General features: G+C 44.2%; 1 long non-coding RNA gene across 6 annotated transcripts in view; it reads left to right on the forward strand.

The window, feature by feature from the left end:
* LOC106016420 (uncharacterized) overlaps positions 1-22,851 on the forward strand; it is a 47,992-nt gene that overhangs the window by 8,437 nt on the left and 16,704 nt on the right. For 2 of the 6 annotated variants that reach the window (XR_003492282.3, XR_005260635.2), the window contains exons 2-3: positions 18,709-18,933; positions 19,633-22,513. This is a non-coding gene — a long non-coding RNA (uncharacterized lncRNA). Of the gene's footprint in view, positions 1-13,858; positions 13,923-18,708; positions 18,934-19,632; positions 22,514-22,851 lie in introns of those variants that run through there. The other 4 variants (XR_011804617.1, XR_011804620.1, XR_011804619.1 and 1 more) reach the window with 4 other exon arrangements.

The raw sequence follows: 22,851 nt of genomic DNA on the forward strand, positions 1-22,851 counted from the left end.
GAATCTTCAGGCAAACAAGTGTCTGTCCCCTCTGTTTTGGGATCTGTGCACATGTGTAAAAATTGTATGGACTTTTCTGGGATTTATTGAAAAGGCTGAGAGCACCCTTCTTATTGCGGTGCCTTTTTTATCCTGTATTTATCCTGCAAAGGAAGACACAAAAATGGTGTGCAGGACTTGCAGGGTTTTCCTCATTTTCATTCTTTCCTAATGCTCCTGTGCTGCTGCTTCCTAATTCCTAGCATCATTGGTAGGCAGCCTGTGCCCCAAGCTGCCCTCGAGCGTGGTGACCTTTTTCTCAGTGCCACGGCCTTCAGCTGAACTGGGGTGGCAGAGATGAAAGTCACACATCAGGGCTGCGCTGTGACACCGGGCACCTTTGGATGTCTGGGGCCAGAGCCAGATGCAGGGGATAAAGCTTCGCTTTGCCCTAATGAGGTTATCACCTCTCGAGATAAAATCACCCCCTAGGATTCTAGGCTATATGTAAATGTGTGTGTGTATGTTTATGGATGTGTGCGTATAGCAGCCTGGGCTGTATGTAATTAAAATTTCCTAAAAGCACATAGAGGGCAACAGGAAATCTCTTATCGGCCTCCCTGGAATTTGGATCAGGATTTTGATGAATATCTATCTCTCTTCTAACAAAAAAAAGCTTTTTTTTTTTCTTTTTGGCTCAGGCAAAGAGGATGATTTCTGCTAATGATTTATGGAGCAGAGACAGGTAAAATGAGAACACATTTCAAAAGAATGGCAAGATGTTTTCTTGGGAGAAATCACACTTCAGTAGCTTTCCGACCTCGCTGAGCAGCTGCTGGGGAGTGCACGGGGGGCTCCTTTTCCCTTCCTGTTGGACTGGCACAGGACTGAATTCAGGCAGTTAAACACAGCCTGAAACAGCGCTGATAATATTAAGTGTCGTTCCCTGTGATGGAATCCCAGTGCTATAAACCCAGAAGCAACAGGAAACAGATGTGTCTGGGGAGCAGAATTTGGGATACTTGAATATAAACTGACTGCTGGCAGTGTGTGCCTTGTGGGCTGTGTGTCTCCAGGTCTGCCGACACAGGCAGGGATTTATTGCTCCTCTCCACGTTCAGGTGAGCGTGCTGCCTTGTCCACAGGGATCCTTGCTGCGATATGATCTACATCACAATATTGCATATTCTGCGAAGGCGCCGTGAGGCTCGGTGGTTTTGGATATGCCTGTGTGGCTCAGAATGGGATCTGTGCTCTGCTATCTTAGAAACTGCCTCACAGCAGCATATAACAAGATGATTTGGTATACTGATTGAAGAAGAACAGCAGAATTAACGTATGCTGACAGGGACTGGAACCACAGCACTGCCTCCTGCATCAACGCTCGTACAAAAATAGAAAATCTTGTTATTCCTGGTGTAATTATACCCAACCTGAGCATAACATAGCCTCGCTTAGCCCCCACGGAGTTCACTAACAGCCTTTCCACGGACTTTGGGCCCCAGTCTGGGTGCTCGATGGATGCCTAAAAGCAACCAAAAGTAGGGCTGGAGGGGAAACGAGAAGCTCAGATGGAGCATAAAGCATTGGTGAGCCTTTGTAGGGTCGCCTCTTAGGGCTAATGCTTTCTGCCAGAATTCAGGAAGGGAAACCAGTTTTCCTGATAGCTAATCCTACTGGGCAAGCAAAATGCCAGCTGTTAGTGGCAAGCCAAGGAGCAGTGGGAGAGATTTGACCTGCTACAAAACATCCTGACCTGTCCTTGTGCTGCGGTGGCAGGGCACGCAGACACATCCCTGCCGCTCGTCCTGCAGGGGTTAAAGAAACTGGGCAGGAAACTGCCTTAAAAACCTCCTCTGCTGTCTGTCAGGCATTCCTCCACCCTGGTTGATAACTCACTGGTGTCTTTGCTATTTCCAGTGGGCAGCCAATAGCCGGGGTGTGCGTGTGTGCTGTGAGTCAGCAGCCTCAGTGCGAAACCTGACCCTGGCCTCCTGCCTCTGCCCTGCTGCTTTCCCTGTTTGCAACCCGGAGAGTTTCCCCAGTTGTACCTAAAGCAGGTGGAATAGTTGTAACTTTGATTTTTGGCCAATGCAAATCCATGTACAAAGCCCTTCTGCTTATTTCTTGTAACTGCTACCCATTAAAGCCACTACCAGCACTATGCCTTCCCAAGGAAAATGTTCCTAAGCATTCTCTCCTATGCCTGGATCGTATTTTGGATACTAATTTGGGGAAACACCACCCAGCAGGTAGAAACGAGGCTTCAGAACAGAGGGACCATGCTTGGAAAGAATGTATGTGATTATTTTAAACTGATAGTGGCCTCTTCCAGGTAACATAACTGTGACCGATGCTCTGTGAAAAGAGAAGGGAATAGAAGTTATGAAAGATTAACACTGAAACTCTCCATCAGTTTAATCTAACCATTTAAAATAATAATTAAATAAAAAATACCTAATAATAATAATAAAAAAAAAGAGAATGAAAGTGGATGCCCAGAAAGAAAAGCATATTAGAAGTTCCCCTATGGAGCACTTTTATCCACTTAGAAGTGCCAATTTTGCAAAGTACTGCAACAGCATACGAAATGACTCTGGTCTGCACCCTGGTAATTAAAAGCAAATAGTCTTTGGTTTTATAAGCTCAAAGTAATACAGTAAGGAATGAGATGTAAGGGCATTTTTGCTTCTTAGATGTGGTTAGATATAATAGGATGGTGTTTGCACTTAGGAATAAAATCCACATCCTTCCCTATCTATGAGCACCTGTCTGACAGTGTATTATCTGCTTTTTTTTTTTCTTCCAAAATCTCATCAGCCTTTTAAAGGAATTTTGTATTTGAAACACCAACAAATAAGTTCATCGTTTCATGTTCCATCCTTGAAAGATAAGGACGCTGCAAAGGACAAGAATGATAAAAGCTGTAATATAAGGGGCAAGCCTGGAGCATATATAGGGGCTGCCCATTAATGTAAGACCTGGGATGCAGAAAATTATAAATAGTATGCATGTTGTATGCTTTCTGTTTCACAGGACAGTATTATGAAGCTAAGTGTGTCTATATATTTTATTTTTTTTTTGGAATTAAGTTTGCAAGCACTGCCAGTTGGGCCTAACTTCCTTTTCCCATAAATTGTTGGTGGCATTGGAGGTTTTAAGTTCTCAGTTTTGTATCTATTGATCTGACCTTCGAGCAACCTGCCTGTGACAAGTGCTCTGTCGATGTGATAGCTCCTTACAGTAAATTGTTCCTGGTTTTCAAGCCGTGTGGATTGAGGGGTGCTCTGTTTTCTGGAGAGGGACGATCAGAGCCAGAAGTGGGGCTGTGGGAATCGCTGATCTCTGATGATTCATGGCAGGGGTGTGCAATTGGGAGCATTAGCTCACCTGAATTCTTCTTCCTGGTGGCACAGACCTGTCTGAGGTTACTGCATCGAGGTGGCTCTTGCATCACCCGGGTGGGACTCACCCTCCTGACAGATTGCAGTGACTCGCCTGCGCTCTGCAGTGTTTGCGTTTAGGGAACTGCACAAATAAATGGTCTAAAGGCATCTTTTCCCCACCTTGGTGCTTGTTTTTAGGTTTGGACCTAGCAGCAGGACTGGGTTATGCAAGGACTTCATCGTGTAATTGCTCCTTCTCTACCTTTGGGATTGCTTTTTGGTGCAGCTTTTTGTGGAAGGAGCGAAAACACCTTAAGGAAAATACACCGTAGGTTTGTTACAACATCTGATGGTGTTGAAAAGCCCCCAGACAGCTGCTTTGTCTCTTGTCAGACTGTTTTGAACCAGGTGTGTTTGTTAGTTTAAAAAAAAAAAAAAAACAACACACCTAAAGTTCAATTTAGTAAGGTAGTAGAAGCACTTTGATTCCTTGCAGCCCATGATGATAATAGGGATGATCTCTTTGTCCTTTCTCATCAGCATACAGAGAAATCAGGTTTGGCTCAAGCCTATCAGGTACAGCATTTTTTTTTTTTCTTTTAGATTTATAGGTGAAATGGGAAAATGTGCATTTTTTTTTTGTTTTGTTGCTAGCTACTCTAATGGGGAGAGGTGTTCTGTATGCTTTCTGGAGACAATCTGATGAGGAAGGCTTCCACCACAGCTAATCTGTAAAGAAAGCACAGTGCTTAACCTTCTGGCCCTGCCCAGGATGGGCTGTTCGTTAATACTGATTCACTATTTAACGTGAAGTGCTGTCGAATGTGCAAATGAGCAACATGAGCAGAGTTCAAAAATGATGATAATGAAGTCCTTCAAATGAAACCTTTTGATTTTGCTACCATTATGATTCCCTAGATTTCTGTAAATATTCAGACTCATTAGGTGCATGTTTGATTTTTCTTCCAGGCGATTGTTTTGCTTTGAATGTATGCGCTAATGATCTTAGTGGGTTAGGCTTTCAGAGGAGTTAATCGTGTCAGACTCACTCCTTGGCCACCTACCTCAGCTCTTGTAGCAGTGTTTTTTGTACAAGGGATGCTGTAATCAGCCTCAGGTTGAAGGTTTGGATCAATTAGCTAGGAGAGCTATATGCAATAAAAAGGCAAAAGCACAGAAGGAGAGGCTGAAGTGTGTCTTTCCAGTCTTTGTCACCCCGTGCTTTGCTGCTGGAGCTGAGGCCGAAGCCATCCTTACAAAACATGTAAGGAAATTTTAGCAGAGTGGGAATTGCCACATATTTGGCAATGACAGGAGATGTTTTCTTTTGTGGTCATCATTGTGTGAATGTCCCTGTGGTGTCTTTTTTCTAAATGTTTGGTCCCAGAGTCTTCAAATACTAAAGATACAGATACAGTCTCTTTCTGTGCTTGCTGAACATGATCTCCAGCCAGTTCTGTTTTAAAACAGTCTCTATTCCCTTTCCTGCCTCTCCAGATCTACTAATGCATCACTGCTCTGATCAGTCATGCATGGAAATTTAACATCCAGTTTTCCACCAAGCTAAAAGTTTGCTGGGATGTCTTCATGGTTAGCAGTACTTCTGCTGTCCTTAATAAAACATTTCTGCTCTCTTCTTTCTGTGTCTTAGCTGAGCTCCGTGGACGGGCTCTGCTCCATGTCCACAGTGGCTTTGCCGCCTCCTGCTGAACTTCAGGCACGTCCCTGAGCCTGAGGAACAGATTTTGTGTTTATCAAGTGCTATTCCTCAGCTTCTCCTTGACAAACACAGCCGTCTTGTCAAAATGCTGGTGAAAATGTAGTATAAAAACCTTGAAATCCCACATGTAGCATGTAAAAGGCTGAAACTTTGGCAATACTGATTCAAGAAAGGCAGTGAAATGTTTGAATAAAAACCTCATTTCAAGGAATGAAAGGAGTCCATTGCAGGTGGGAAATAGAGGATGGGTAAATCATTCTTTAATGATTTGTGTATCCCTTTTCTGCTCAGGCTTCAGCTTTCGTAAGGCTGTCTTTTGAATCATTAGTGAAATAGTTGATACAGCCCAGGTGAGATGTCAGCTGCTTTAGCTTCAGGTGAGAAAAGTTCCTGGAATTATCCAGACTGACTGTTTTTGCAATCCTAACCCTTGGTCCTTGTTATTATTTATCCAGTACAGCAAGCTGTAAACAATTAGGATAGTAAATGCTTTCAGTGGAGACGTGGCCAGTGGATATCATCAGTAATTGTAGGACAAATGCTTCAAAAGGGGCGAAATAGCAAAATGAGGGGTTAATGTGCTGTAGGTCAATTTTTTTTTCCAGTTCAACCCAAACTGCCAGTGGATCCGGTTCCAAAGCTTGGTTAAGTTCCTGCACAACCCCTGATTAAACAGGAAAAACCTGTGAATTGTTGGCTTTGAATCCTGGACTAGGGACAGGGTGCACTTGAGTAACATGCATGCTTCAGTGTTTCATTTAAATCTGTAAAGCCTTAGAGGAAAGGGAAAAAAATCTAGGTCTTTCTATGAGAGGGGGGGAAAAAGATCTAATCTGTTTACACCCTGCATTCCTTGCGTTCCTTTGATAGTCTGCTACTATAAAAGCCCTCAGTCCCACCTACAGCATGAGCTTAATGGAGCTGCAGCAAAGCTAAATCTCTCTGAAGGCAGACCTGCCATAATGTACCTGGAGGTCCTTGCTTATTTGGACCCCAGAGCATCTGAGCTGGGTGTAGTTAGTGCTCTGAACAGCTCCTGGCTTTCCTTTGGAGGAGGAGACGTGCGTTGCACCCACCTTATTTCAAAAAGGCTCCTTTTCCTGGTAACAACCGAAGTGTCCTGGTATGGGAATGCCCTTTTTGGAATATGAAATGCACTTTTTTTTTTTTTTTTCCCTCCTCCCCTGTGTTTGAACGTGATGACTCAAACTTGGTGCAAATCCAAGGCAAATAAAAGGTGCAGGCGCCTGCAGTCGGTTAACTCCTGAGCTGCTGGGCACAGAGATCACGAAGCAGACCCAAGCTGCTTCCCATGGCCTTCTCCTCCCAGCCCCCTTCAGGATACGGTGCTCTGGGCATCTCCCTGGTCGTGATGCTGAAAGAGTAGGTGGGAAATGAAGATTTTTTGGGTTAGTAAATCACTCCCTTTGCTGCAATTCGTCGTAGCAGTGGGGTTAACAGCACCTGGCTTACCAAGGTTTACTTTCCCATGTGCAGGTACAGAGTGGGGCCAGGTGCTCGGTTACTTTTGCTCTCACAGTGCCGTTGTGTAGGGCCATCGGAATCCACCAGCCGTGGTATGCCGACAGGAGAGGGGTCAGGACCTGTAAAGCACGAGCACGGAGCAATTTACTGGATCAGGAAGTCGTTGGGGTGAAGATTCTGCCCAAAAGGGGGTGCTTGGCATGCTTTGGAGCAGCTGGGGCAGCAACATTGAATTTTCCCCAGCTGCAGTGGGTGCTGGAGCATTTCTCCCTGAGGTGGATCAGCTTCTTCCCCTCTTGGACCCAAAAGCACTAACAGCAAAACAAGGCTGTTCTCCAGGAGGGAAAGAGAACCCCAAACCCTTAATATCAGTGCCATAAGTGCAGAGCTAAACGTCTCCAGGGGGTATGGCATAGCCCCAGCTTTCGGGTTCTGCAATATTTAACTCCTTGCTTTAAAAGTTTTTTCATTTATTACATTTGGCCAGTCTTGAACTCATGGGGCAAAGAGAGATTAACTTTTCCCTTCAATTCCAGTCCTTTCATTGAATGTGTTTTATCTTCCTGTGACCGTACTTCTCTAGCTTTGCTTTGAGAAGTCATTGAAGAAATCAGTGGCTCTAATGATGAGCATTGGAAATAAGGGCGCGCTTTGCATAACTAAACAGTAATATCCTGTCAGGTGTCCCTGAGACAAAGACTGTGTGTGGAAAAAATGCCAACAGAATATCAACAGCTTCCATCAGAACTAATCTAGGCTCGGTGATCAGCGTTTCATAACCAAAATGGGATTTGAATAGTATAGCCTTGACTTGAATCACAGCTTCCTGCCTTGATTTACTGTTGTTTTAATTTTTATTTGCAAATGAAGTTGTAAACAGCAATATTTGTTTAAATATTTCTGGAAAATAGCCTGAACGGAGTGGCACAAATCCTCAGGGTGTTCCAAACAAACAAAAGCAGCACAATTTGAATTCTCTGTGGCTCAATCTTACATCAACTACAAGTCACACATCTTTCTTCCTGTTACCTTTCCCTTTCCTCCTGCTATCCCCCTTAAAAATAAAGACAGCGAGCAGACTTGCATGGTCTGGCATAGAGACTTTTGCTCTTTTTGTGCAAATCCTCACCAAAATCAAGTTTGCCCCAGCATTGTTTGCAGCTCTACCAGAGCAGGAGGAGGACCACTGACTGGCTTTTGCAACAGTTTTCTTGTCTTCTGCTTCAGGAAGAAACTGAGCAAATCATGTTGAGCTATCACTGCAAGCAGAAGAATCAATCTCTGTTTCTATCTTGGTTTCCACAATCTGGGAATTGGCTGTTCTGGAGGGCTGTGCAGCTTTCCACAGCAGCGAGTGCAGAAGCAATTTGCTTTTGGAAGCTCTTCAGCAAGCTCTGGGAGCGGGTCAATCCTACAAAGAAGCATTTTAAGAAGTCCTTTGCGCACCACTAGCTCGGGAAGCACTTAGGAATCACCTTGGCTATGGGACCAAGCTTTGCACACAGGGCTGCTGAGCGGAGGAGCTGCCCTAGAGGTGCAGGTGGGATGCTTTGGACCACCGCTGGCTTCCTGCAGCTTGGTGGGTGCTGCAGGAGAGCACGCCGCCTGGCATTGGGGCATGGTAATAAGCTGTGTGTTAATGAGTTATAGATGCTCTCAGGGTGATGCGACCAGCCCTGCATGACTCTGTTTCAGGAAATCTGTTTTTGGGTAGCCCTGAATAAGGGGATGCTCCCCAGAGCTCTTCATGTGTCACCTCTCAAACTCATTGCATGTTACTGGGGGGACTTCTTATTTATTTTTTTTTGGCCAGGGATCTATGTTTTTTTGGTAGGTGACTCACAATATTGTCACCTGATACTTCCTCCCGTGGCTGAGGGCTTGCTGTTAACTGCCCATCCCTCCCACCATTTTAATTAGCCCCCTGCCTTTTCCACCCTGTGAGGACTCAATGCCCCAACAGAGCACAGGAGCAGCAAATTAAGGCAGTGTTGAGGCTGACAGGGCCCCTTTCTGGTGGCAGCATCCCCATTGGATATAGTCATCTGTAAAAATGGAAACAGAGAAGGAAAAATCAAGCATTATACAAAGGTAAAAGCAAAGTGTACGTTTTTGAAGCAGGTAAAAGCATTTATTTCCAGAATGAACGTTTAGAAGGACTTCTCTACCAAGCTAGCTCTGCACAGAGAATTAGATAATGTACAAAACAAAACCCCAGCCCTTAAATACCGCCCAACTTTTTTACAGCATTCTTTTTCGTTTCATCATTTGCATCCCTTGGCTTCCATTTGTCATTTGTTTTGCTGCTTCTGTTTCCCCCAAGGTACCTCATCTCTAAGGAATGAAATGTTTTGAGCCAATGCCTGGAGGCCCCGTGTTAATTTGTTTTATGGCCCTTTTCTCCAAGCTCTTCCCTCCTATTTTCTGCGAGCAGAAATTCCTTTTTCATCTAGAGTAGCCATTTGAATCAGCAAGTTGAAAACATCACCATCAATCAAGTTCATGTTCCAGTCTAATTTTCAAGTGTCCAGGTGATTTAGAAACTAGATTTCTATTTGTAGAAGTGATCAAAGCCCATATGCCAAATTTGAAGGCATTTCAGTGTTTACATCCATTTATTTGAAGGAGAGCTCAGTTCCTAAACATGTGCCATAATGATTTTATGCCTTAGGGCAGCCATCCTCAAAGGTATGTAGCTTTCTAGCATCTACTGAAATCATAGATGCTATAAGAAAAGAATTTAGGTGTTCCGAGGTACATTTTTCAATATTATGGTCTGAATTCAGAGACTGAGACTTTTTTTAATCCTAAAATCTACAGCTAAAGGACAAGTATTAGTGCAGACAGAAAGTCTGCATATCTTTCTCTGCTTTCAGTCCTTCTCCCCCAGCTTTCCTTGTTTGGGAAGGATTCAGATCTTGGGGTACATGGAGAAACACCATCTCCTAAGCTCTTATTTCAGGCATTAGCTTGTATGGGTTTGTCTTTTCTGCTTGGGGCATGTGGACTCTGACAATCCAAGTCAACATCTGACCTCCAGTCCTTCCAGAAATATATATATAAAATTGTCTTCTGCCATTCCTAGTGGACAAGGACGGCTCTATGGATCTAATGCAATGAGCCTCTTGGAACAGTTTCCTGCACAGCTTCCTTATGGCTTGTTGAGAGATGTTTTCTGCCTTCCAGTTACAGATTTAATTAAGGGACAAGTTCATCTTGGTACAAATGGCTCAGCTGAATGATTTTCTTACAGTACACAGCACGGATTTTGGCTATAGTGCAACACGGAAACAAATCAAAGTCAATTGCTGTTGCAACACACTGATTTCGGATGCTGCAGCAAACATCTCTTCCCCTCGCTAGTGGGAGCGTAATGAAGGTCCAAATGAGGCTAGCATATTCAAAGCAATTCAAGGCCACTGGAGAAGCAGCTATTCCGAAATTACAGTAAGTTAAATGATGTGGATTCCAATGACTTCACACCATCTGACCTCAGACCGCTGTGATAAGGAAAGTCTTAAATAATGCTAAAACGGGCTTACGTACGTGGTGATGGCAGCTGCACTGAAGGCAGGAGAGGGAGCTCTGTTGGAACACCATTTTATGTATCATGTGCTGATATCTTTCTGCAGCTTTTATCTGAGAAGTGGAGTAGGATATTTAGTCATGTGCTTGCTTCCTCTTCCCCACAAATGTTAGTGCCAGGTGGGAGTCCAGCTGCAGGAGAGTGGCAGCTACGTGCCAATCTTAGTCGTTTTTAACAGAAGCCCTGTCTCTTATATTCAAAGGCAAACAACTTTCTCATCTTGTGTTATATTCCTGCTGCCTGACTCAAATCAGCTCTGCCATGGGGCAGATGGAAGTCCCAGCCTGCATTTGTTTTTTAACAAACTTAGATGTTAAACTGTTTACTGTGCTGCTTCTCCAGAGCAAAACAGCATCACCTATAGGCAGACACCAGCTGAAGATGCTGAGGGCCACCATAGGGAACATGCCAAGCTGCTGACCTGGCTGTCTTGGCTACAGTCGCATCAAGTTTGAATATTTGATCCATTAAAAAAAGATAGTGAATTCAACCGCAGTGAGCCATAATCAGTCATGCCTCAAATGATTAATAGAATAAAGTACTCTCCTGCAGCTCTGAGCTGCAGATTAGCTCATCTGTCACTTGAAGCTTCATTTTGTTTTTGTCAATAAGCTTTGGGTTAGAAGGAGGGGGTTTTGAACCTAGCAAAACCATTCTATGTGGTATAAATAAGTCTTTAGCCCTTCCAGCAGAATGCAAATAAAGGGAAGAATAAATTGTTTTAAGGACTAATTTTCATTTTTCTTAAGCACTTAAAAAAAAAAAAAAAAAAGTGATGTGACATTGGGATAACAGATTTCTTTAAAGAAGCATACACCAGATTTTTCAATGGATGTACAATTTTAAGAATAAGGAACATGAGAACACATTTTGTCTTCTCAAAAAAAAAAATACACTGAAACTGTGTTATGGGGATTGTTTTCCTCTTCTAGTAAAAACTATTAGCAATTCTTTAAAAAGACAGCATAATGAGTTATGCTTTATTGATCCTTCTTCCTTTTGTTTCTTCTAAGATGACAAAGAATCAGGTGAGGTAGTGAAAGAGAAAATTATGTATTCCATGCTGTTTTAATAATCTTGTAGCATGACCCTTAAGGAAAGGATTGCTTTCCAAATAAAACATAATAATCCCAGTGCATTACAAATGAAACAGCCAGAGAAAGATGCGGTCCCCTTGGCGACCCCATTTACAGCTTCTGTTGCAATGGGAATTCTGCATGCTGCACAACATTGAATTGCGTGTGGGTTTTTTTCATGGCATGATGCTGTAAGCAGCAAAAGAATTGTAGGGTAGTAAGTGGCACAATGAGTGATAGCTCTTGGCAAATTCATTCAACAGCAGCATTATTTCTCATTTATACGTTGCCATCAGCTAACAGAGCAAAATACAGCAAGCAAAATGTGCCTTACAAATGATAGATCCTTTTTTTTGAAAGGGTCAAGTCCACTGCTGCAATAAGCTCTTGGAAGCAGTAAGGGAAAATGATCAGAAGACCATGGGTTCAGTGATGAAAAGGACAGAAGGACCTTGAGAGACCACCTAGCCCCTTCCCCTGTTCTGAATGGGATGAACTCAAATCACCACCCCAGCAGACTGTTGATGCCATTAACACCTTTCCCTGTCAGGCATTTTTGCATGATCCTTTATGACCAGTGGAGTCGAGGCATTTCCAGAGCAGGTGAGGTGTGAGGAATGCACAAAGGAACCTTGTACATCACCTGTAAGGCCACTCCAGGTGTCGTGGAGGCCACTGGTCCCGAGGAATTCCAGGGAAAATAAAAATAAAATCTTAAGACCAACACCTGGGGTGTTGTTCATGTTGGCATTGGATCTTTCTGTTGGATTTTCCCTATATTTTACTACCATTTTTTAAGATGCACGATGATTAATTTTGAGAAAGCCAGTTTAAAATTTCCTTGGCTTTGTCAAACAGCTTGTCAAAGCTAGCAAAAGCTTAATAACGCACTAGTCACATTTTCCATTTGATAGCTGGTAATTAACAATTATCAAGGCCAAGCCATCTCAGATTAAGCAATGAAGAGGCCATAAAGAGAGCTCTAGTTTCAGTCATTAGCACTCTAGCTAATTTACAAGTGAGAGAGCACTATTCCAGGTAATCCTAATCTGATACACAGACAGGAGGAGTGTTTGTAAGCACCATTCACATCAGTGTTAAGCAAATCAACGAATAAAACCACTGTCATTCAGGGATTAAATACTGCAAGCAAGAGCAGACATATATCCCAGACTTTTGAGGTTTTGAGCTTCAAGAAGCTTGACGGAGTGGTGGAAGAACATTACCTATGGATTTTTTTTTCTTCCCTTAAATGTTTCTGTGCCCTCAAAATGTGGTAATTTTCATTCTAGACTGCTCTTTATCTCCGAGTCCAATTAAGATACTTCCTCAGAGATCCTTGCACTACAGACAGCAGGGTAAAACTAGGTATATCAGCAGGAAAATCAGAATCTTTCCTTTGGGTTTGGCCTACTTATGCAAACGTGCATCTGCTGAGGTTTTGCACAGAAGCGTTACTCAGTGGGCGGTTGCCTGTTTCCACCAAAGCAGACTACTTTGGGCTACGCTAAATCTGAAAGGTGTCCATCAGCACCCGTGCCAGGGAAGGCTTATCTCTGAACCTGTGGGCTGGAGGTGACTTCACGTCAATTCTGCGCTAAATCCCAAATGCTTGATTAGCAGGCACTTCGGGGTGGGGCTTTCCCCTGTATTTAGGTGTCACGTAGCGTAAGAGCATCTGGTTCTGTAATGTGGAGATCCTTGAAAACTGGTTGGCTATATAATTATATATATATATACACATGTGTATATATATAGGAAAATAAACCACTAATAAGAAATCTTGACCACAACCCCTGGTTATATTTAATTTTTATGGCTAAGTTTCATTGGATCTACTTACTGTGCTGATGTATTCATATCAGCTCTTAAGATATGAAGAGACGCGTTCACATTTAGCCTGGGCCCAGAGCATTTAGGCTAAGTGTCCTGTGTTTGTAAGGCTTGGTCTGCTTTGACACTGGCCTCATGCCAGAGCAGATGTGAAGTATGGTGACCTAAGTACGGTGACCTAAGACAAAGAGACGTTCGTAGTAATCTCCAGCATTGTTTGGAGGAACTTTTTGTCACCTGCTGTGTCCAAATTGCAATGGCTAAGATTGTTATCTGCAATCGGTGCTGTGCTTTTCCACGTCTGCTTGAGATAGGTGCTCAGCATGGGATGGAAGAGAGGGAGGTGGGTGGGTAATGCTAGCAGGAGGAGGTCTATGTAAACCATGCTGCCAAAAAAAAAAAAAAAAAAAAAGGTAAGGAGATGCTTGAATCATCCTGAAAATGCGGGAGAAAAATTGTAGCATGGAAAGTCACGGGGAAATTGGAAACTCAGTTTCCTACACCAATGCCCCATCAGGTCAATGTGGGCTATGTCAGTGCATCCGGGTTTAAAACTGGAAGTAGTTATGCTGGAAATCGTAAAATAGGTGGGGAAAACTGACTGATTTTGTCCACCTGAGTGGCAAAAAATTGGTTTTGCTTATAGTCTTCATTCTTCTTATTGCAATACTTTTCATCGTAATGCTCCTCTGCTTCTTGAATGCAAGTAGCTCTCTCTCGGTGCTCAGCTTTAAAATCTCCGCCTTCGCTTCGCTCAGTAGCTCCTGCCGTTAACAATCGGTTTTCGGTTAGCAGCGAGATGGGAGGAGGAGCAGCACAGGCATGGAGCTAAGCGAGGCCACGCCAAGTTTCTCTAGGTACGGCCGCGTTTGGCAGTGACTCACCAGGGAGCTTCCTGGCCGCCAACACCCTTCCTGCTCGCTCTAGGGGTGACTCAACGCGCCCAGCGGCGCGGCTGGGAACGGCGCTCCCGTGCCCTTTCCATAGGGGTACCTCGAAGGGTGTCAAGAGGGAAAAAAAAGGCATGTCCTAACCGGCTGCTTCCCCGTGCGTGAGGCAGCTTTTACATAGAGGTTGCTTTGTTTGGCGTTGGAAAGGCAAGCAGGAAATTCAGAGTTAAGGGCCGCGCTTGATCTATAGGTCCTAAATATCTGCTGGATGGCACCAAAATATTGCCATTCCCGCTAGGTCCAGTGAAAGTCTCTCCGTGGTTAGTTAGGCGATCCTGAGCAGTCAAAGGAAGGGATGGGAAGTATTTTTTCCCCTCTCACTTCCCTTGGGTTCACACAGAACAGGCTCGGTGGCGCAGGGTCTGTCTGGACTTGCAGAGGGCAAACCTCACCTCAACCACTTCAAGTCTGTCTGTCTGACAGATACGGTGTAATTTAAGGGCAGGAGCACCTGACCTTTCGTCCAGAGGAGTCGTTTCCTGCAGGAAAAATAGCAGTTTTAAGGCAAGCCTTTTTCATCACAAGTAAACCTGAATTACGATGTTGTAAGGACATAACAGCTGGGCACCATGGATGTCATCAAATTAAAGAAGAAACACAGGAAATGAACAGAATGCATTTTTCTAGAATTTTTTCTAGAAATACATCAGTGTTGGATTTTTATTTTTTTTTTAATTTTTTAGAATTGGACTGAAATGTCCCTCAGACTACTGCCCCAAATTCTTGGCTTCAGGAAATCAAATGAAGCATTTTTAGAAATCACTGGCCTTAACTGTGGTGTTTTAAACCACAAAATCAAGACACAAAACCTTCTTCCCTTCAGTTAGCTGCCTATGGCTTTTCTCCCTTATATTTTTTTCCTGTTCAGCCTTCTGTCAGATGTTTCAGGCTTTAATTTCCCCACACCTTTAGAAGACTAGAAGCTTACAATGTTTGCTGTGAGCATACTTCTGTGGCATTTGCTCATGCTACCTGCTTTACCAACTTGGCAACTAATGAAAATGTAGATTAAGAACTATGTATCTTCACCTGGCCTGTGAACTGATTGATCCTATTCTACGTGCCTGAATTTATTAATTTCTTTTTTCCTGTCTGGGGAGTTTTTAGAGTTTCAGTACCATTGCAGTATTAATAATAGTGTGTTTTGGTGACCAGTGCTATCCCTGGTTGTGTGCCTGCTCTCATCTAATTAAGACAGAAGGGAAAATGCACTCAATGGGTGCACTTGTATTCTGGGAAATATGATAATGCTTATAAGAAATGACAAAAACTATTAACCTTAAATACTCCGCTTTTGTGAACAGACCTTTCATTACGTGTGGAAATAAAAAGTTGCCCCGAACAGTGAGACTACTGGCATAGTTTATTTAATTGATACTTGCATGGGCTGAACTCTAAGTACAGAGTAAAAGCCTACAGGCTATGAAACACCAGCTTCAACCAGAGGCTGATGTTTGCACATGTTCGTGCTCTGGCGGTGGTTTGGGTGTAATGTGTGAACGAAATGGCAGGAAACAAAGACGGTCTTGAATCAAGTCCTCTTGCAAGCAAGGGCAGGACTGACCATGAAGGGTTTGGGAGCAGTTTTGGTGAGTGGTTCACAAGAAAGGCAACATTCATGAAATTAATCCCTTCCTTTTTTTTTTTCCCCTTCAGGAAATGGTAATCTAAACACTTGGGTTCAGAGGGTTTTGCATCTCTGTGTTCTGGCTTGCTCCCCGTGGAGTATCTATGGGATCACTAGATAATGGGGAGTTTCCAAGCAGCGCTTGCTATCTCTCTGTTTGCTATCAGCTGACTTTGGTTGCTCTTACAATAAAAGATTTTCCCCCAAAAAAAACTTTTCAGGATGGAAACACCCTGACCACTGCTGTGCTTAGTGGTATCAGAATGTTAAAGACAAGGCAACGAGTCTGGCTGCTTCTGAAAGTTTGATGGGGTTCTGTAGCTACACCAGGTAGCAAAGCTGGTCCCATGTAGTTGTGTGCCTGCTGCAGCTTGTCAGGAAAATAAGAGGCTGCATCAATAACCCTGGCTTCTCAAGTGGTTCTCATAAGAAAAGCTCACCCCTGAGCAGGCAGCACCATAAGGAAGGTTGTTTGTACCTCAATCAATGAGACTCAAAATAAGGTGGAAGTGGTAATTATTTGACAGGTGGAAAAAAAAAGATGCGTTATGACTGATTGCTTCGGTTCTGCTGTTTTATTGACCTGTGCAGCTAGTGTCCAGAACATCCTGTTTCAACATGCTGGCATCACTTGGGGTTACTCCACTGCCAACTTTTTCCCTATATTCTTTTTGTTGTTTTTACACGAGAATGCTGATGACTTAAGGAACACTTTATTTACCTCTTTTATTGGCAGAAGCTGCTGTGATATATGTTTGCGTGGGGCAGGCTGTGAATTTAATGGTCGCCCCATCTGCTTGCTTTAAAAGAAAGAAAGAAAAAAAAAAAAGTAAACCCCATCTGACAGCTAATGTAAGGCTCAGCCCTTCTCCCCTCCTCCTCTCCCTCCCCAGTAATCACGTTATTCACTGGGATGGAAAAAAGAGTCGGTGTTAATTTCCTCCATTCCCACACCTTGCAACCCAGCACAAGTCGCTGCCGTTTCTTGTCCTTCAGAGACCAATTATTGCAGGTGAAGTCAGGCACGGGAGCGGTGTTGCTAGGAGTGGGAAATGGGGACTGGGGCTTTACGCAACTTTTGGAGCCCAGCAAGATGCAGAAATCTGGATGGGTCACGGGAAGCCTCGTAGAATGGAAACGTGGGGACAATTTGAAAATGGCATGTATGGTGGCCACTGGGGAAACATCCTGAGTCAGGTCTCAGGTATGGGATTTCCATCCTGAGTCAGGTTTCATCTACATCGTGTCCCATAGATGTAAATTTGGACGGACTGTGAGGGGTGATGTCTGGATGGGGCGCTGAGATGCCCTCCATGTTCTATAGTATGGTTTTGAGGAGGGATGTTGCGGAGGAGTTGTGCAGCACCAAGGTCCTCTGTGCTTTATTCCTGTGGGCGTTCAGTATTCTTTCATGTCCGTAATGTGAAACCTGTCCGAATCCAACCTGTCATTGGAGTTAGACATAATAAAAGGTGTGCTTAAATACGTGCATCACCCTCAGTGTGTTTAGACTTCAGCTGGCACAAGAAGACGTGCTTAAGCAGTGATGGAGTGGCTTGTATTCTCCTTGTCATGCCTCTGCCCTTTCTGTCCCCTCTGACTTAAAGAGAAAAATGAGCTATGTGCAGTTTAAAAATGTCCAAAAAAAAGCAAAAACAGCTACCATGGAGAAAGAGATACAGGATGTCACTGTATCTTTCCTGCTTCTTTATTTGTCTGGTTTTGTCTCTCTTCTCTCAGCTTAGATTGTGTGGGCACAGCTCCCGCCGTCTGTAAACACATTTTGGATTTTGCTCATGTGTCTGTAACACAACTTCTTCCTTGAGAAACAGCCCCCTTTGCAGCTTTGTTCCTGTAATTACAGTGCAGCACAGGATAGACTGGGAGAGAAGAGCCATAATTAGGATTTTTTCAAAAAAACATTTCCTGTGCTGACTACTGATCTCCTGCCAGTCCTGCACTGCTGTCTCTTGAATAGTACCTGCCTCCCTTCTGAATGTAATGCCACTGATGAGGCCAGCTGTCACAAAAGCACAGTTTGCCTCCTTTTTGCTTTGTGGAAAGCTTCTTTTTTTTTTTTTTTTTCTTTTTTCCCCTGCCCCTTTCCCCGACGGTGTTGTCAAATGAAGCTCACTGTAAAATGACAGTGCTCCGTGCTGCTGTAGCATTTCTCATCTCAAGCTTTCGTGTTCCCTGCAAACAATCAGTATGAACTAGCAAGATTTTAATTTTTATTCATTTTATGGGTGGGCAGACTCATTTTTCTTAGATTTAAATTAGGGCTATGGATAATTTTTTCACTTTTTTTTTTTCTTTTTTTTTTTTTTTACTTTAGCTATAGCTTTGGAGACTTCTGATGCATTTCTTTTTCTAAATAGCTACCACTTGGAGGAGGTTGGTGTAGAGAAATGTGACGTTTAGATCTTTTGGAGTGTCCCAGTGCTAAAGAGTTGTGGCAGCACAACCTGCCCGGAGAAACTCCTTCCAGAAGGGATTTTCCGTGTTGGCAGACAGACAATCATTCTAGTTCCTGCAGCAATTTCCACGACAGTACAGAAGGCTTCCAGTGGAGTCTAGAACCAAGGCTCCTATGTAGGTCTAACGACAGCTCCTCTTCCACATAGCCACCTTCCAGATTCCTGGAATGACAAGTCCAAGTCACAACAAGAAAAGTAGGTCAGGTTTTCCTAAAGTGCAATGACTTTGGGGCAAGCTGGCATTTGAGGTTTATAGAACTGATACACCATTTCCCTTACAATAATAAATTGTTTTAATGGGAAAGAAAAATCAGCACTGGTCTCCTGTTGCGCAACTTAGTGCATCTCTAGTATCTGAACATGCAATTTGTAAAATTAACTAGACCTCCAGCTTGTTGGAGCTTCATTTTAGATTCTTATTGCTCTTATTAACCTAACATAAAAAATAGGCCTGGTTATTACCTTAATACACACTTTGGCTCTAGTCATACATAGACCGGCAGGTCAGACAGCCCCTATTTCTCCATGATTCCTTGTACCAAGTGTTTGATTTTTCTCAGGCCAGATTTTTTTTTTTCTTTTTCCCCAGGAAGATACCAACCAAGAAACTGGTGTTGCCCATTGCTTTCCAGGAAGACCAGATGGATTTGGGCTCTCCATCCGGACAAATCCCCGAGCTATCAGGAGGAGAGGTGCGTGGGGAGCAGCCGGGAGCGCAGCATGCCCAGCTCCGTGTGCCTCCCACCAGCAGCTCTCGCCTGCCCAGGCACGCATGGAGCACGCCGTGCTGCCTGATAGCGTATAAATCCACCAGGTGTGTGCTCAGGACAACATTTCCTGGTATCCCGGGTGCTTTTTGGCTACGCCAGAAGCCGTACTTAAGGAATTACTGCCTAGTCTGGATGGTAAATGTGGTCTTCAGCATGGCAGCGTGCATTTCTCAAAGGTCTGCAGAGATGTAGCTGCAGCCTCCTCTTTGCTGATACTTTCCCTAGGTCTGATCAAGTTCTAGATGACCCAAATGACATGAGAAATGATGGGATATCAAGTCTCAGTGGGTAGTGACCCTATAGTTAGGTACAAGCAGATATTCCCCACTTGGGGCAGGAAAGAGGACCATCACTTTTGAAGCATAACGTTTGATTAAACATAAAGAAACCTTTTTTTTCTAACCAACTTCACCATTAAATACTCAAGTAAGACCCTGTAGAAGGGTCACTGTGCATCACTGTCCTATTGCTGAGTCAACTGAAATATTTTTTTCCTTTATAATTTCCCAGGATCTACCAGGTTGGGCTGGTTACTTTGTGTTTTTATCGTCCTATTATTTGGCATTCAAATGCGTGCAGTCATTGAAGCGTTTGTTGGTTTCCTCATTTGAATTATCCATGCAAAGTTGATCTCTGGTTTTCAAAAGCCAGTTTGCTCAGATGTTGGCCGCTTAGTTTCCAGAACATCGCATGGATCTGCAGTGCTGGGGAAGCTGTTCCATGTGCTTTTTTTTTTTTTTTAGGCATCATCCCTTCTTCACGTGGGGAGACGAAGCAGGAGGAGCTGCTCACCAAGTATAAATGTCTGTAGAGCAAGAACTGCTATTAGTGTGTCAGTTTTTGAAGTCTTGCTTTAATCAGTGTGCTTTTGTAAGGGCTTCAGAAACTGCTCATACTCTTGGCATCTTCTGTTTTCCCTGCATAGCATGTTTATATCTACAACTGTGGTTTTCTTTCTAGTGTTTTTTTTTTTTTTTAACCATCCCTCTGAGGACAACCCTTGATACTTCTTGCCCTGATGATGCACTCATCATCTTAAAGCTGTGTAAAACAGATCTAAAAGGCACCGTGTCAGGTTGGGTGTTTGTCCCAGCCTTGCTAATGCTGCTCGAAGTCAGCAGGCAGGTTGGTGTCAAAGATAAATTATTAAGATAATTGACCATGCGTTCAAATTTTTTTGGAGTTATTCCACATTTTAGGGTGGGCATTTGCTCAGATCGGCCATTGTAGTTTGGATTATGTATTTTAGTCTCCCTAATGCTACTTTTCATGCATCTAAGTCTGATCAGCTTACTAGACACCAACGTTAATTGCTTGAGTTGGGTGAATTTACTCAAGTTCTGCATGACAAATCAGACTGAGAGTGGTATTCTCACTGTTTTTAAAATATCTGGGATAGGTAGAAATAACTGGCAGCCCTTCCATGTGTCTCCTTAAAATTTCTCTTTGCTGCCATCTCTTCCCTCTAAGACCTAACAAAGCACCACGTTCACATCATCTTCAACCCCTTCTTCTCTCAGGTACGTGACTGTTCTGTTTGCTGTCTGTTTGTGAAATGGTTTGAGCTCATCTAGGGAAGCCAAAGTATTTTTATCACAAATGTAGATGCCTGAATTCCAGCAAGGGCCTCAGCACTTTCCAGCACATCTACAAAAAAAAAAAGGAAAAAAAGGGGGTGGAATGGCAGGAAGGAAGCTCCATCACAACCACCTTCCTTTTGTATCTGCTCCCATCACCCTATAGTCACTCAGGCCCTGGCTCCAAACTTTCAAATAGCTCCCATCTGCTGCTGCAAACGATGTGAGTACTTTCAGGCACCGTGGTGTGCTTGGATACCTGCTACCTGTCCTGTCCCATCCCTGGGGGATGCATCTTCTTTTCTTGCAGTGTTCTTTTCTTGCAGTATTCCAAAATCAGCTGGACTTACCCTAAGCCAGCTGTATCCACTGACACAGGTGTGGTTGCCAGCAATGTGGACAGCAGCAAGTAAACAGGTGCAAGTATCACAGATTAGGAAAGCCGCTTTAAATTTAATAGCCCAACAGTTGGTTGGAGTTGAAACAATCCCAACGGAAATAATCCCCCTGCATGTAAACCAAGTCTACAAGGGAAAATGCGATGTGGCTGCTGGCGGCCCCGATAAAGCAGGGAGATGCTGAGGATTTCTGGCCAAGAGCTTGTTTGCCACGGAGGCTGCACGTCTGCAGCCGTGGCTGGGTTGTGCCCCCTGAGCCCTGCTGGTGGGAGACCTCTGCCCATGCCAGCAGCAAAGCCGAGACGCTGAGAATTTTTATTCCCTGGGGCTACTGAGAAGCCGGGGCACTTTGCATTTCATAAGAGCAAGGGTGTTAATTGCTGGATGCGTGCACGTGTCGCTCCTATCAGCAAGGGTCAGCCGCCTGTACGGTGGCCAAATGCACCTACAGGCATCCGATGCTCTGCTATCACCCCCTGAAAATAAATAAAATAAAATAAATAAAAGCAGAGCTCCAAGCTTTGCTAGCTGTGGTTGGGGTGCCCCAGTTTGCCGGCATGAGGTAATGCTGACACCTTGTCATTTGCATGCGTGTTCTACTTTATGAGGTGGTAATGAGGCTGTGTGCCGGCCTGGTGTCTCCTCTGCAGTTGTGTGCTTGCCGTCACCCACATCCTCGCTGCCTGTGATTTGAATGAGTAATCCCTGGCGTTTGTTTCCAAGCAGGTGGCTCTGGCACACCCTGACTCCTGCATTCAAATACAAGAGGAAGGTGCAGGAAGGGGGTGCCGTGACCTCATTTCATGGAGCAGGACCAGCGCTCCACCTGGTAAAGGCACAAGTGGCACCACATGAGCTTGTCTCTGGGTGCTGTAGATGGAAGGGATGCATGCAACCAAAAAGATGGATTGCTACAGGGAGAGCAGGCACTCCCTGAACTTCATTTTCACATTAAAGACAGATTCAGACCAAAACTCACATCAGATTCTTGACAAATTGTTGGAAGTTTAGTCACCTGCCACAAAACTGCATCTGGGCTTGATGTTCCCAAATATTCACACCATGAAACCTCTGCCTGAGTCACGCAAATGCTGAAGCTATGTGGCAACATGAGGTTGGAGCTCTGTGAATTTGGGCCCAAATTCTGCTGAGTCTCCTGTGACTGTGTGCTGTGAAGTTGAGCTGAGCTGCCCTGAGCAGGAGCAGGGCTGTGGGATGCTCTCAGGTCTAACAGACGCGCGTTCCTCCGAGCAAAATGCTGCTCAGAGTACGGCGACCCATGGCTGACCCTTCCAGACATTGTCTCTGTGCTGCATATTCATAGACTAATGTTGTTTAGAGATTGGCAAAGCTCATTAAGTAACCTAATTTTTACAGATGCTTTTGGGCTGCTGCGGGTGGTACTAGTCGGTTGTTGTCTTTTTTTTTTTTCTATGAATTGCTGTGTTACATCCTCCCATCCCTGCCATGAAGCCTCCATTTCAAAGGCCAGGCTCTCTGCACTGCTCCGGGGGTTCCCTTTCTGCCTGGGAGAGGTGGCGACTCGGCAGCTTTTTGTCTGCTCTTCCAGCTGAGAAAATGGATGTGGACCCGCTATGGACACGCGCTGGATTTTTCATGGGGGATGCTGTACCTGAGCCACACGGCAGGTGAGTGCTGCAGCTCCTGGCCCAGCCCGAAGATGAGGAGGGAAGGTGGCACTAGGAAAATTCTGTCCTGGCTCAACAAAAGTCTGGAGGCTTGCATTAGGCCACTCACTGTTTTTACAGACTGGAGGACTCCCCCAAATCTAACTTAGGTGGTGAGCCCTTCTGCCCCCAGCACACAACCCTCAGCTCAGCACGGAGGCACCTGTCTTCACCCAAGGCTGGTAATCAAATAATCGATGTGCATATTCAGCCCAACCCAGAGCAATAATTTGCACAAAATAAAACAGCAGCATTGCATGTCCAATAAGGTAAAGCAGGTTGTTTGTTTCTTTTTTTTT

The sequence above is a fragment of the Anas platyrhynchos genome, chromosome 22, assembly GCF_047663525.1.
Source record: "Anas platyrhynchos isolate ZD024472 breed Pekin duck chromosome 22, IASCAAS_PekinDuck_T2T, whole genome shotgun sequence".
NCBI lineage: Eukaryota > Metazoa > Chordata > Aves > Anseriformes > Anatidae > Anas > Anas platyrhynchos.